The following is a 14,771-nucleotide window of genomic DNA, read 5'->3' as shown; positions in this document are numbered from 1 at the left end:
TTTTGTTTGTATTGATGTCTATTACAGCATGACCTGTGATCACAGCTGCTTCTCCTGAGCATGCATTATATACAGAACCTTGTGATTCAACTATGAGGAGAACTATGGACTCATTTTCAATGACTCTACAACTTATGTTCTCAATATTTGTTATTTATTTATCTATCTATTTATTATTCTTTTTTTTATTTGTATAACTTTGTTGACTTTTGCACATGTTTGTTGTGCATAGTTTTTCATTGATTCCATTGTGCTTCTCTGTATTTACTGTGAAGGCCTGCAAGAAAATGCAAATAAATATATGGTGACATATATGTGCTTTGACAATAAATTTATTTTGAACTTTCAAACATAAAAAAGTCATGTGTCTATGAGGAATTGAGCAGAGTTTGAGTACAAGTGTGTTAATCTAGGAAAAATGTCTAACTTTTTGTTGACTGTTTTTAGACCTATCAGGACTCTGCTGCCTCCCTCACTGGACCCCCTGCAGTTTGCGTACCGTCCCAACCGCTCAACAGATGATGCCATTGCCACCACCCTCCACCTGGCCCTAACCCACCTGGACAAAAAAGACACATACGTTTGGATGCTGTTCATAGACTTTAGTTCAGCATTCAACACAGTCATCCCTCAGAAACTGATTGGAAAGCTGAGCCTATTGGGCCTGAACACCTCCCTCTGCAACTGGATCCTAGACTTCCTGACTGGGAGACCTCAGTCAGTCCGGACCAGAGGCAGCATCTCCAACACCATCACACTGAGCACAGGGGCCCCCCAGGGCTGTGTGCTCAGTCCACTGCTGTTCGCTCTGCTGACCCACGACTGTGCTGCAACACACAGCTCGAACCACATCATCAAGTTCGCCGATGACACGACCGTGGTGGGTCTCATCAGCAAGAACGATGAGTCAGCTTACAGAGAGGAGGTGCAGCAGCTAACGGACTGGTGCAGAGCCAACAAACTGTCTCTGAATGTGATCAAAACAAAAGAGATTGTTGTTGACTTCAGGAGGGCACGGAGCGGCCACTCCCCACTGAACATTAACAGCTCCTCAGTAGAGATCGTTAAGAGCACCAAATTTCTTGGTGTTCACCTGGCGGAGAATCTCACCTGGTCCCTCAACACCAGCTCCATAGCAAAGAAAGCCCAGCAGCGTCTCTACTTTTTGTGAAGGCTGAGGAAAGTCCATCTCCCACCCCCCATCCTCATCACATTCTACAGGGGTTGTATTGAGAGCATCCTGAGCAGCTGCATCACTGCCTGGTTTGGAAATTGCACCATCTCAGATTGCAAGACCCTGCAGCGGATAGTGAGGTCAGCTGAGAAGATCATCGGGGTCTCTCTTCCTGCCATTACAGACATTTACACCACATGCTGCATCCGCAAAGGAAACAGCATTATGAAGGACCCCATGCACCCCTCATACAATCTCTTCTCCCTCCTGCTGTCTGGGAAAAGGCTCCGAAGCATTCGGGCTCTCACAGCCAGACTATGTAACAGTTTCTTCCTCCAAGCTATCAGACTCTTCAATACCCAAAGCCTGGACTGACACCTTGCCCTCCTGTCCTGTTTATTATTTATTGTAATGCCTGCACTGTTTTTGTGCACTTTATGCAGTCCAGTGTAGGTCTGTAGTCTAGTGTAGCTTTCTCTGTGTTTTTTTTATTACGTAGTTCAGTCTAGTTTTTGTACTGTGTCATGTAAACCATGGTCCTGAAAAATGTTGTCTCATTTTTACTATGTACTGTGCATAGCAGTTATGGTCGAAATGACAATAAAAGTGTCTTGACTTGACTTGACCTCATCTTCCCTTAGGCAACTCTAACTCTTTACTGTTAATTACAGTTTACACATATATAACCTATTACCATAGGCTTAAACATATGCTAGTAAAGGTGTGGGTGTCCAGTATATAATCTGTGAAATAAAAATCAGTTGTATAGCAAGCTGTTAATCTGTTTACCTGCAATTCTGACCTGACAGAGTTAAAAGCCTACTCTTTCATCTCTAAATTACTCATGATCTTTCTTATTTAAACTGGGCTGAGCCGTATGTCAAAACATATCAACAAAAGCAATTAAACACTGAAGGTAGGTTCCAAAGTACATTGTACCTTCAAGGAAAGTCATGGGAAATAAGTTAGTACAGTCGGCCCTCCTTATCCGCGAGTTCCGCATGCGTGAATTCAACCAACCGCAAATCGAGAAAACCCGATAGTGCTCTTCCAGCACTCGTTGTTTGTGCATTGTTCACCTCGCGTCTCATTCGTTCGCCACTTTGTTCCTGTGAAAAAATGGCTCCTAAAAAGCAATTACATGGTCAAAGCAATTCCTCAAAGGCTAAGAGGGAGCGTAAAGTGCTATTTCTCGCCAAGTGTGTGGCTAGAGGACATGTCACAGAAGCATACCCCTGTCGATGGCCAAATTATACGCGAAAAAGCTCTTAGTCTTTCTTTCTTTTAAAATCTTTTTATTAATTTTAAGAAAAACATAAGTGAAATATGAATACAAAATGTTTGAGAGTACATAATTAATAGTTTAAATAGACAATCAGATATGTAATAATCAATATATAAAGCCTCCCAAACTCATAGTATTAATGTAAAAGAATCGAAAAAGAGAAAAGAAACCCCCCCCCAAAAAAAACTAGAAGAAAACTTAAAAAACACTAACCAACATGGGCAATTGCATAATGTTAAATACATACAGTAGTGCCGATAACTCCGAACCTCCATCCAAATAATTAAGGATAATAACAGTAAGGTTTAGGATCAGACCATTTAACTCATATGAAAATGTTGAATAAATGGTCTCCAAGTTTCCTCAAATTTAACTGAAGAATCAAAAACCACACTTCTAATTTTTTCTAAACTCAAACAAGAAATAGTTTGAGAAAACCACTGAAATACAGTTGGAGGGTTAATTTCTTTCCAATTCAGTAAAATAGATCTTCTAGTCATTAGTGTAACAAATGCAATCAATCGTTGAGATGAAGCGGATAGATGATTATTATCTATCATTGGTAAACCAAAAATTGCAGTAAAAGGATGTGGTTGGAAACTGATATTTAAAACTCTTGAAATAATATTAAAAATATCTTTCCAATAATTTTGTAAACAAGGACAAGACCAAAACATATGAGTCAATGAAGCAACATCAGAATGACATCTGTCACAAGTTGAATTAACATAAGAATAAAATCGAGCAAGTTTATCTTTAGACATGTGAGCTCTATGTACAACCTTAAATTGTATTAGGGCATGTTTAGCACAAATAGAGGACGAATTTACCAATGACAAAATTTTTTCCCATTGCTCAGTAGATATAGGACAATGCAATTCTTCTTGCCATTCCTTCTTAATTTTTTCTGATACATCTGGCTGTACATTCATAATCATATTATAAATGATAGCTACTAAACCCTTTTGACAAGGATTGAGGGCTAAAATTCTTTCTGTAATGTCCAATGGACATTCTTTCGAAAAAGACTTTAATTCATTATACAGAAAATTTCTGACTTGCAAATATCTAAAGCTCTTAGTCTCTATGAGCACTACTGTGACAGGGTTGATAACAGCGAGAGAAAAGAGCTTACGGCTAGTAAGAGATCACAGGCTGGCTATATAAAGCGCTACAGCCTCAAGAACGTAAAGATCACGGGAGAATCGGCGTTGGCTAATGCCAAGACCGCAGCAGTGTTCCCAGAGGAGCTCAAGAAACTCATAGAAGAGAAGGGCTACCTTGCAAGATTTGTTTGATGATGCAAAGAAAAAGAGACAGCTTCCTATAACAATGTTTCTGACTAAAGCATCTGCAATTCTGAAGTCTCGTCGTTCAACACTTGAAGATCCTCAGCCCTCAACCTCCACAGTTCCTGACTTTAGTATTATTGAGCCTCCTCCAAAGCGTCCTCATTCTATAAACAAGACAGTGTAACAACTCGAGGAAATCTGCAGATGCTGGAAATTCAAACAACAGTGTAGCAGTGTAACAACTACTGTACAGGTATTGCAAGTTTTACTCGTTGTTTGATCATTGTTCGCCTCGCGTGTCATTTGTTCGCTGCTTGTCTTCTGAGTGAGAGGAACATGTACAGTGTTTTTCCTTGTCAATATTCCCTAAACATTACAATATAACAACTATTTACATAGCATTTACATTTTATTAGGTAATATAACTAATCTAGAGATGATTTAAAGTATATGGGAGGATGTGCATAGGTTATATGCAAATACTACGCCATTTTATATAAGGGAGTTGAGCATCCACAGATTTTATTTTTGTTTTTGCTTATTGCGCCATTTTCTATAAACTCTAGAGACTGTTGTGCATGAAAATCCCAGGAGCTCAACAGTTTCTGAGGTATTGAAACCATCTTGCCTGGCACCATGGTCAAAGTCACTTAGATCACATTTCTTCCCCATTCTGATGTCTGGCTTGAACTGCACTGAACCTGTTGATCATGTCGGCATGTTTGTATGCATTGAGTTGCTGCCACATGATTGGCTAATTGGATATTTGCAGTAATGAACAGGTCTACTTAATAAAGTGGCCACTGAGTGTATAATAATTCAGTTGAGATTATGAACATACTATTCAAAAAGTTTTGAGCATAATTTCATTGCTCATCCTGCTCTGACAAGGCATTAGATATTTCCATAGAGCAGTTGCAAGCAGTTACTCAAATGCAGTTGAGAAATACAGTGGATTCTGGTTAATTGGGACACACTGGGATCAGTACATTTTGGCCCAATTGCGCAGTTGCCCCAATTAGCTGGTTGCATGGAAATACTTAAAAAAGGTAATAAAAAGACAAACAACCATTTCTTCTCCTCTTCTTCGGCTGTCCATCGATTTCGATGTTGACTGTGCTGAGAGTTTAGTCTCTGCAGGCACGTTTATGGGCCACACGACCAGCACTGGATCGGCACTGTCTCCCACATCAGTTGCATTTGTGATTTGACTGGTCTAGCACCGAATGTCTGCGTTCATGACCTGCTTCGTATTCCTTTTGCCTTTTCTCCTCGATAGCTGGGATTGACTTCTTGACAATGCGACGCCAACTTCTTCTGTCCAAAGCATCTTCCTCCCAGGTGTTGACATTCATGTCAGTGTTCATCATATGGCACCTGAGCACTTCTTTGTAGCGCAGCTTCTCACCACCATGCTTCCTCTTTCCTTCATGTAGCTCCCCATAGAAAACAGCTTTGGGTAAACGATCATCATTCATCCTTGTGACATGACCAGTCCAACGCAGCTGAGAAGCTGTGATGAGCGATTCTGCACTGACTGTCCCAGCATGTTTGAGCACCTCCACATCTGGTACCCTCTCTTGCCACTTGATGTGTAATATTTGGTGTAAATGCCTGAGTTGTGTCTTGGTCAATTTCTTGATGTGCTTCTGATACAATGTCATCGTTTCAGTTGAATAAAGCAGAGATGGTAAAACAGCTGTGTTATACACTTCAACCTTGGTTGCTATGTGACCAAAGTTACTTCTGCAAAGCACCAAAGACTTTTGTAGCTGATTGAATTCTGCTCTCAGCTTCCAGATCTGATAAGTTGGTGTTGGTTACAGCGCTTCCTAAGTCAGAACATTTCAGCACTACCCCATTGACTGATATGACTGGTGGTTGGGTCTCATTGGGACTACATAGAGGAGGAGGCTGGTACAGAAATTCAGATTTGGAGATATTGATTCTTAGGCTAAAAATAGTGGTCTACAATTTCTTGAATCACAATGACATCAGTAGCAATCAGGGCTGAGTCGTCTGTGTACAGAATTCTCTGACACATATCTCTCTTCATTTGGTTGAGGCTTTGAGTCTTGACAGGTTGAACAATTTTCCATCCGAGCAAGTCCTGATGTACATACCTTTGTCCAAATTATGGTCCATTATTTCCAAAACTGCAGCAAGATATAGTGTGAACAAAGTTGGAGCAAGAACGCATCCCTGTTTTACCCCGTGGTTGATGGTGAAGGCTTCACTGACGTCTCCTCCGTTAGACTTTGCCAGACATGTTCTCATGAAACAACTTGGTCATCGTAACCAGCCTATCTGGACAGCCGTAAGTTTTGAGCACTTCCCAGAGTGTTTCTCTGTCCACCGTATCAAATGCTTGTGAGAAATCAACAAAGACAATGTACAATGGTTGCTGCTGTTCTACCCCCTTCTCCTGGAGTTGCGTCAAAGTAAAAATCATGTCAGTGGTTGCTCTTCCAGACCTAAAGCCATATTGGTTTTCAGGAAGTAAGTCTTCTGAGATGATCTTGAGCCGGTTGAGCAGTATCTTCACCGTAATCTTGCCAGCTGTGGACAGAAGGGAGATTCCTCGTGGTTTCCATAAACACTACGGTCACCTTTCTTCTTGTAGATCGTGACTATCAGCGCATCTCTGAAGTCCTGAGGAAGACACTGAGTCTGCCAACAAGCATTATATAAGTTCAACAATTCAGTCTCCAGAGCAGGACCACCTTGCTTTAGTACATCTGATGGAATGCCATCTTGCCAGGGTGCTTTACCACTTCTGGTATCTCTTTAAAGCCTTATTAAGTTCTGCCATAGTGATGAGTCCACATAGCTCTTCTCTTACCGGTCTAGTTGTGAGCCTTTCACATGCGTTGCGGTCAGCCACACCTTGTTGGTTTAGAAGGTTACAGAAGTGTTCCCTCCATCGCTCCGTGAAGTCTTTCCTGTCAGTGCTTAGCTTGCTCCCATCTGCAGTTTTTACTGGGGCCACCGTATTGCTTCTCAGACCATAGATAGCTTTCAGTCCTGAGAAGAGCCCATGGTAGTCAACCATTTAAACAACCATTTAACTGAATAACAAATTATGTATTTAAATGAAATGCAGAACAAATTACTACCACAGCATTGTGAAACTGTATGTTAGATCCTAATGGTTCTTTTGATTAACTGTAAATGAACAAAATCAGAGCAGACAAAGTTCAGATAATGGACTGCCTTCATAAAATACTAATCATGATTGCATCCTCCAAATCTTCATACTCATTGTAACATTCAACATGATTGTCGATTACTTCAAATTCTTTGTAGTTCCTAACTTGTTGGGGTAGTGAAGTAATTTCATTTGGAGTCCCTGCTGTTTCTGCCACCTGCAAGGCTGAATGTTTGAAACCGCAGTGAGCAAAACAGTTCTGAATTGTATTATTGCTTGTTTCTCACCAACTTTCAGTGATGAAAATCACTCCTTTTTGAACACAAACACACACATCTGATGCTATTTAAAAATTGTTTGCTCTAAGCACAATGTAGTGTCTAATGGTCACATAAGTGCACGCATCTGACACAAGTTAGAAGCTGTATGGCAATAGTCTCTTGGCCCAATTTAGTGGCATACTGCCCCAAATAAAACAAAGGGAGTCCTGCCTATTTTCTCGATTTATCTTCGTTTTGACCAGCGACTGCCCTGATTAACTAATGGTACAATTAACTGGAATTCACTATTAAAAGTTGTCCTGCTCAACTTTTAATTTACTTAAATTAAAAATTCACAGCATAGAAACAACTTGTCTTTCTCTTTGACAATGCTCCATATTGGCTTGGTCCAACCATGTTATCAACCTAACTTTCTATTTTCTGCCATGAATTTATCTCAGTTTAACTTAAATAAACTTCAGCCACTCTGTGTTAAAAAAACATTCATATATTGCTTTCTGAGTAAAGAAGTTCCTCCTTAATTCCCTGTAGGATTTTGCAGTGATACTCTCAGCTTTAGAAATAGACTTACCACAGATAGAAATATCTTCTCCACTTCTACAATACTGAAGCTCTACCTGTTTTTAAAGTACTACATTGGGGTACTCCAGGACTTCTGATATATTTCATAATTGATCATCTCCAATTCTTCTGCTTTTCAGCCTGAAGTGTAACTCTGCTACTCTTTCCACAGCAGTTGCTTAGGCTGTTGAGTATTTTCAACATTTTCAGGTTTCATTCCAAACACCTGCAGTTTTATTTTTGATTGACTGTGCAATCCTCGACTCATGTGTAGTTAGATTACACTAGTACAGAAAGTACTTCTGATTTGTGTAAAATCTCTGCCAATACCATGTACTTTACCATGTACCTTGACTGATGTAACATATTTGAATAAAAGTACTTAGGATGGAGGGTTGAATTATAGTGAAATTGAACACAAGTGCCTATAGTAATGTCACTCTAAATATATTCACTTAGTGGCTCCACTTGTCTAATAGCAGAGGCTGAATTTAATCAAGCTACAGTGTGTTAATAGGTGGTAAGGTTTGTCCAATTTTATGTGTTCAAACTTTTAAAGTGCTTACAACTTCTGGAAGTTTCACAAAAGATCTTTTGGAGAGAATTTCTTTTTGCACTGGTCTCAGATAAACGTCTGCCAAAGTTCTATGCCAAGTCAAGTCAAGTTAAGTTTATTGTCATTTATCTACATACACGTATACTGTCAAACAAGACAATGTTTCTCTGAACCAGGGTGTAAAGCAACACAGTACACATAACACATAATAACTTATGAAAGTAAGGATGAAATCTACAGATGGTTACACATAAATTAACTAATCAAAATGCATAAATTAAATATTGTAAAGCACAGAACAGATTAACCAGTGACTTTGAATGCGATGCGGCAGGGAGTTCAGAAGCCTATGGTCTAAGTGAAGAAACTGTTTCCCATCTTAACCATTCTTGTTTTTATGCATCAGACTCTTCTGCCTGATGGTAGAGGGTAATTTGGAAAACTCATTAAGTTATCTTATTAAAGGCTGGATATTTAAAAACAAAATTCTGTGCCATTATACTTGCTTGCTATGTACCAATCTATTTTTAAGCAGGGAACCCCATTTGGTTATTGATATGCCTTTGGCACCTTGTAGGATATTAGTGAGGCAATTAACAATGTGGATTAATCACTTCAGTTACTAAACTCTGTTGGGAATATATAGTTAAAAGAACTGTAGCTTTAAATGATCTGTAGAGTCTCCATTCCAAGAGGTAACATTGACAGATTCAATTCTTGAAATATAGTTGTTCTTTCTGCCATTTTGACAAGGGAATAAACATCATGTTAAAGCAAATTCAGGTGAACAAATGAGTCTTTCAGTTAGGAGACCAATTCCTTCCACATACCAACTTCAATTCACCCAGAGCAAAGCTTCTCAATTTAGGCCTGACCTGCTGAATTCCTCCCGCATCTGCAGATTTTCTCATCTTTGTCAATTTATTTTATCTTTTGAAAGCGTTTAACTTTTTCTCCTGTTATAATGCAGGCTATTAAAATATATTCTTGGTATTTTCCTTTCAACAGTTGAAATCGAGTTATGGTTGCAACCTTCACAATTGTAATTAAGCAATCAGAAAATGTTGGAACTACTCTGCAGGTCAGGAATGTTGGTGGCAAGAGAAATAGAGATAACATTTCAGGTCATTAACTCTTAATTCTTTTGAAGGATCATTGACCTAAAATATTAAACTATTTTTCTCTCTCCAGAGCTACTACATAACCTGCTGAGCATTTCTAACATTTTTGGATGTATTTCAGTTTTCCAACATTGTCACTTTCTGATTCTCAGTAATTATGCACAGCTCTACTGTACAGATCTTGTAGTGTAAAGAAGCAGGAAAGACTAAAACCAGGAGATGGGATGTGTGGAAAAGAAACTTAGGAGGATATTGATGTTCTAGTATGCTTAGATCTGCTATAAGGGCATTTAGTGGCCAGCAGAATGTCCCCTTGAGGGTTAAGATATTCCGAATCTCTTTTCCTATAGTCAGTAGCTTCTAATTGCAATCACAGTGCCTATAAAAAGTATTCACCCCCCCCCTTAGATGTTTTCATGTGTTATTGTTTCACAACATTGAATCACAGTGGATTTAAGTTGCCGTTTTTGAGACTGAGCAACAGAAAAAGACACTTTTGCGTCAAAATGAAGACAACTCTACAATATGATCAAAATTAATTACAAATATAAAGCACAAAATAATTGATTGCATAAGTGTTCACCCCCTTTAAGATGACACACCCAATCATCACTGCTGCAGCAATTGGTTTCAGAAGTCACATAATTAGTTAAATGGAGATCACCTACGTGCAGTCAAGGTGTTTCAATTGATTGTAGTGAAAATAGGCCTGTATCTGGAAGGCCCAACTGAAGACAAAAGAGTACTCCAAGCAACTCTGTGAAAAGGTTATTGAAAAGCACAAGTCAGGAAATGGACACAAGAAAATTTCCAAGTCACTGAATATCCCTTGGTGTACACTTAAGTCAATCACTAAGAAATAGAAAGAATATGGCACAGCTGTAAATCTGCCTAGAGCAGGCCATTGTCAACAACCGAGTGACTGTGCAAGAAGGGGACTAGTGAGGAAGGCCACCAAGAGGGCTATGACAACTCTGGAGGAGTTACAAGTTTTGGTGGCTGAGAGGAGGGAGACAGCATACAACAACTGTTGCCCGGGTGCTTCACCAGTCACAGCTTTATGGGAGAGTGGCAAAGAGAAAGCCACTGTTTCAAAAAAGCTCACATGAAATCTCAGCTAGAGTTTGCCGTAAGGCATGTGGGAGAATCTGAAGCCAGCTCGAAGAAGGTTCTATGGTCCGCTGAACCAAAATTGAACTTTTTGGCCATCAGGCTAAATGCTATGTTTGGTATAAGCCAAAAGCTGCACGTCATCAAAAGCACACAATCCCTACTGTGAAGCATGGTGGTGGCTGCATCATGTTGTGGGGGTGCTTCACTGCAGCCGGGTCTGGGAGGCTTATGAAGGTAGAGAGTAAAATGTATTCAGCAAAATAGAGAAACCCTGCCGTCTGTAAGAGAACTGGGACTTGGGAGAAGATTTGTTTTCCAGCAAGGCAATGACCCCAAGCATAAACCCAAAGCTACACAGGAATAGCTTTAAAAACGACGAAGTATATGTCCTGGAGTGGCCAAGTCAGAGTTCAGGCCTCAATCCAATTGGACTTGAAAAGGGCTGTTCACTCACAATCCCCACACAATCTGACAGAGCTGGAGTACTCTTGTAAAGAAAAATGGGGAAAAATTGCAGTGTCCAGATGTGCAAAGCTGATGGAGACATACCCACAAGGCTGATCGACACTCAAACCTGCAATTCCTGCCAAAGGTGCATCTAATAAATACTGACTTGAAACCGGTGAGTAATTATGCAATCACTTATTTTGTTTAATATTTGTATTTAGATCACTTTGTAAAGATCTGTTTTCATTTTGACACAGAGTATTTTTCTGTTGGGGTAAAGGCTCTTTATAGGCACTGTATGGTCCATCTTTTCCTGAAACGGAGAAGCAACTGTGCCAGTAACTATTCCATGGTGTTAGGCAATGCAGCTGACATTGCTGAATGGAAGCACTGTACGGAAGCTGCGAAATGTGAGTTTGAAACCCTGTGGGATTGCGGTGAGCTCATTATTATTGGAAAAGATTGAATGTTGCTGTGGGAATGATGAGCGAATGGGAGTATGCAGCACTCCTGGTCAGTGGAACAGCTGTAGGATATGCATTTGAAATTGCACTTTTGACCTTGACTACTTGTATAAGTTCAAAGAACTAGTAGCAACACTTCCAGGGCCTCAGGATCTGGTATTAACTCCAGGGCTGTTTCATCTCATTCCCCTCTCAGCCAGTGTCTGGAGGTCCATTTGCCTCTCTGTGTTGATGTAAGACATAGACCATAGAGTAGCACAGCACATTACAGGTCCTTAGGCCCATGATGTTGTGCCGACTCTTAAACCCTGCCTTCCATATAACCTCCCACCTTAAATTCCTCCATATACCTGTCTAGTAGTCTCTTAAACTTCACTAGTGTATCTGCCTCCACCACAGACTCAGGCAGTTCATTCCATGCACCAACCACTCTCTGAGTGAAAAACCTTCCTCTAATATCCCCCTTGAACTTCCCACCCCTTACCTTAAAGCCATGTCCTCTTGTACTGAGCAGTGGTGCCCTGGGGAAGAGGTGCTGGCTGTCCACTCTGTCTATTCCTCTTAATATCTTGTACACCTCTATCATGTCTCCTCTCATCCTCCTTCTCTCCAAAGAGTAAAGCCCTAGCTCCCTTAATCTCTGATCATAATCCATACTCTCTAAACCAGGCAGCATCCTGGTAAATCTCCTCTGTACCCTTTCCAATGCTTCCACATCCTTCCTATAGTGAGGCGACCAGAACTGGACATAGTACTCTAAGTGTGGCCTAACCAGAGTTTTACAGAGCTGCATCATTACCTCGCATCTCTTAAACTCTATCCCTTGACTTATGAAAGCTAACATCATAGCTCATTTCCACCATGTCAAACGATGTCTTCAAATGCACTCTCCTAAAGCTGGCGCCAGCTGCCTCACACATTCCATCATCCTTCAGAGCTTCTCAAGTTAACTCCATTTGTAGAACAAATGCCAGAACCCCCAAAAATTAGCACCATAAACTAGCTTTACCTAATGCTGGCTACTGGACATTGAAAATCAGTCGACGCTGGTTGGACGCCAAAGTCATGAAAATGAGCAACCTGCATGAAGTTCTGTTAATGTCTAGACGTGTAGATTAGTTGTCCTTGTTCCCATTTTTAGAGGCTATTCAATTTAACTCCTTTTTGATCTCTCTTCAAGATTTCTCTTTTGGCTCCTCACACTTTCTCCTGACTCAAGGTGTCTCTATGGGCCCTAGCTAATACCTGCCTTTTTGTTAGCTATGTGGACAGTCGATGTTCCAAGCATTTCATGGTAATGCTCCCCAACTCCTCTCTGCAACACTGACGATTGCATTGGTGCTGCTTCATGCACCCATTCCAAACTCATTAATTACATCAACTTTGCCTCCAACTTCTGCCCTGCCCTTAATTTCACTTGGTCCAATTCTGACACTCGGTTCTCCTTTCTGGATCTCTCAGTCACCCACTAGGTTGTCCTCCTTCCCCTCCCTCACTTTCCTACTCTGGTATCTTCTGCCCCCCCCCCCCCCCACCTTCCTTTGCAATCCAGATGAATAGCCCAAAATGTTGACTGTATATTCATTTCCATCAATGCTGCCTGACTGGCTGAGTACCTCCAGCATTTTGTGTGTGTTGATCTGGATTTCCAGCATCTAGTTTTTGATATTTTAAGTGTATGTCTCAGTGTACTCATTCTTCTAATGTGAAAAACAGTAAAAGCAGCACTTGACTGAAATCCTCAAAGTTGAAATATTGTCTGGAAATAATTCTATTTCCTGTGTATGAAGTCGGTACAACACCAGAGTGTTGTCAGTCCACCACCATTTGAAGATCAGCTTTTGATTCAGTCTTCTGTGTTCTGCTGAAGTGGGAAATTATCATCAGGAACATAATAATTGTGGGTGTAATGGACAGCAAGGCAGACTATCAAAGCTCGCAGTGGGATTTGGAACAGCTGGAAGAATGGGCTGAAAAATGTCCGATGGATTTTAATGCAGACAAGTGGGAGGTGTTGCACTTTGATGGGACAAACCAGTGTGGGACGTGCATGGACAGGTACTGAGGAGAGCGGTAGAACAGAGGGATCTGGGAACACAGACCCATAAACTCTTGAAAGTGGTGTCACAGATAGAAGCATAAAGAAAGCACATTGGCCTTAAATCATGGAATTGAGTAAAGGAGTTGGGATGTTATATTGAAGTTCATTAAGACATTGTTGAGGCCTAATTTGGAGTATTGTGTGCAGTATTCATCCCCTAACTAGAGGAAAGATGTAAATATGATTGAAAGAGTGCAGAGAAAATTTACAACGATATTGCTAGGACTAGAGGACCTGAGTAACAGGGAAAGTTAAATAGGTTAGGACTTTATTCACTAGAGCATATGAGAATAAGGGGAGATTTGACTGAGGTATACAAAATTATGAACAGTATAGATAGGGTAAACGCAAGCAGGCTTTTTCCACTGAGCTTGGGTGAGTAGAATTAGATGTCATGCATTAAGGGTGAAAATTGAAGAGTTTAAAGGGAACACAGGGGGAGCAGCTTCTTCGTTCAGAAAGTGGTGAAAGTGTGGAACAGGTTCTAAGTGGAAATGGTGCATGTATTGTCTATTTCAATATTTAAAAGAAATTTGGATTGATACATGGATGGGAGGGGTATGGATGGCTACGATCCAGGGGCAAGTCAATGGGATGAGGCAGACTAATGGTTCAGCATAGACTAGATGGGCCTAAGAGCCTGTTTCTTGCTGTAGTGTTCTATGACTCTGTAATTTTAGTTGCGCTAGATTACAGTACATTGTTCATCAACTACAAAATACACTATGTATACTAATATTAATATAGTGTATGCTGGTTTTCAATAAGTACAATGCTAGAACTGAAATATTTTGGAATTTTCATTTGGTTACATGCATTTATTCTTGCCTCCTGAAAATGTCTACATAATGGACAAAGCTAAACTAAAACACACTTCAGAAAGTTGTGCATTAGGCTGATACATAAAGTGAAAGGCATTTTTGTAATTGCAACTAAATTAAATGCAAATTAAAGTAAAATACAGTAGAGATAATAATATAAAGAGGTGCACTTGGAGAAAGGAGAAGCCTTAATGAACCCAGTTCCTGGGCCAGAGCTGATGTGCCTTATAGGGGAATGGTTCTGGACAGGTTAAGCCTGTGCTCTTTACACACCAAGTGTAGTTTGTACAATTTGACTCAACCAATCTTGTAAGGGAAATGGAAAAAACACAAGTGTGACTTTCATGATGAGAAGGTTGTGTGGAATGCAGTGGTCTAGAAAAACCCTGGAATATTATTTCAATAGT

The 14,771-nt window shown here is 40.3% G+C and overlaps 1 long non-coding RNA gene across 1 annotated transcript in view; it reads right to left on the bottom strand.

Annotated features, from left to right (window-relative positions):
- Nucleotides 1-187: 187 nt before the first annotated feature.
- LOC140729036 (uncharacterized) overlaps nt 188-14,771 on the bottom strand; it is a 37,957-nt gene continuing 23,373 nt past the window's right edge. Inside the window, exon 3 of the long non-coding RNA XR_012099236.1 lies at nt 188-277. This is a non-coding gene — a long non-coding RNA (uncharacterized lncRNA). The remainder of the gene's footprint in view (nt 278-14,771) is intronic.

The sequence above is a fragment of the Hemitrygon akajei genome, chromosome 6 (assembly GCF_048418815.1).
Source record: "Hemitrygon akajei chromosome 6, sHemAka1.3, whole genome shotgun sequence".
NCBI classification, from domain to species: domain Eukaryota; kingdom Metazoa; phylum Chordata; class Chondrichthyes; order Myliobatiformes; family Dasyatidae; genus Hemitrygon; species Hemitrygon akajei.
The sequence above is the reverse complement of the archived record's forward strand: the minus strand, read 5'-3'. Positions and strand labels throughout refer to the sequence as shown.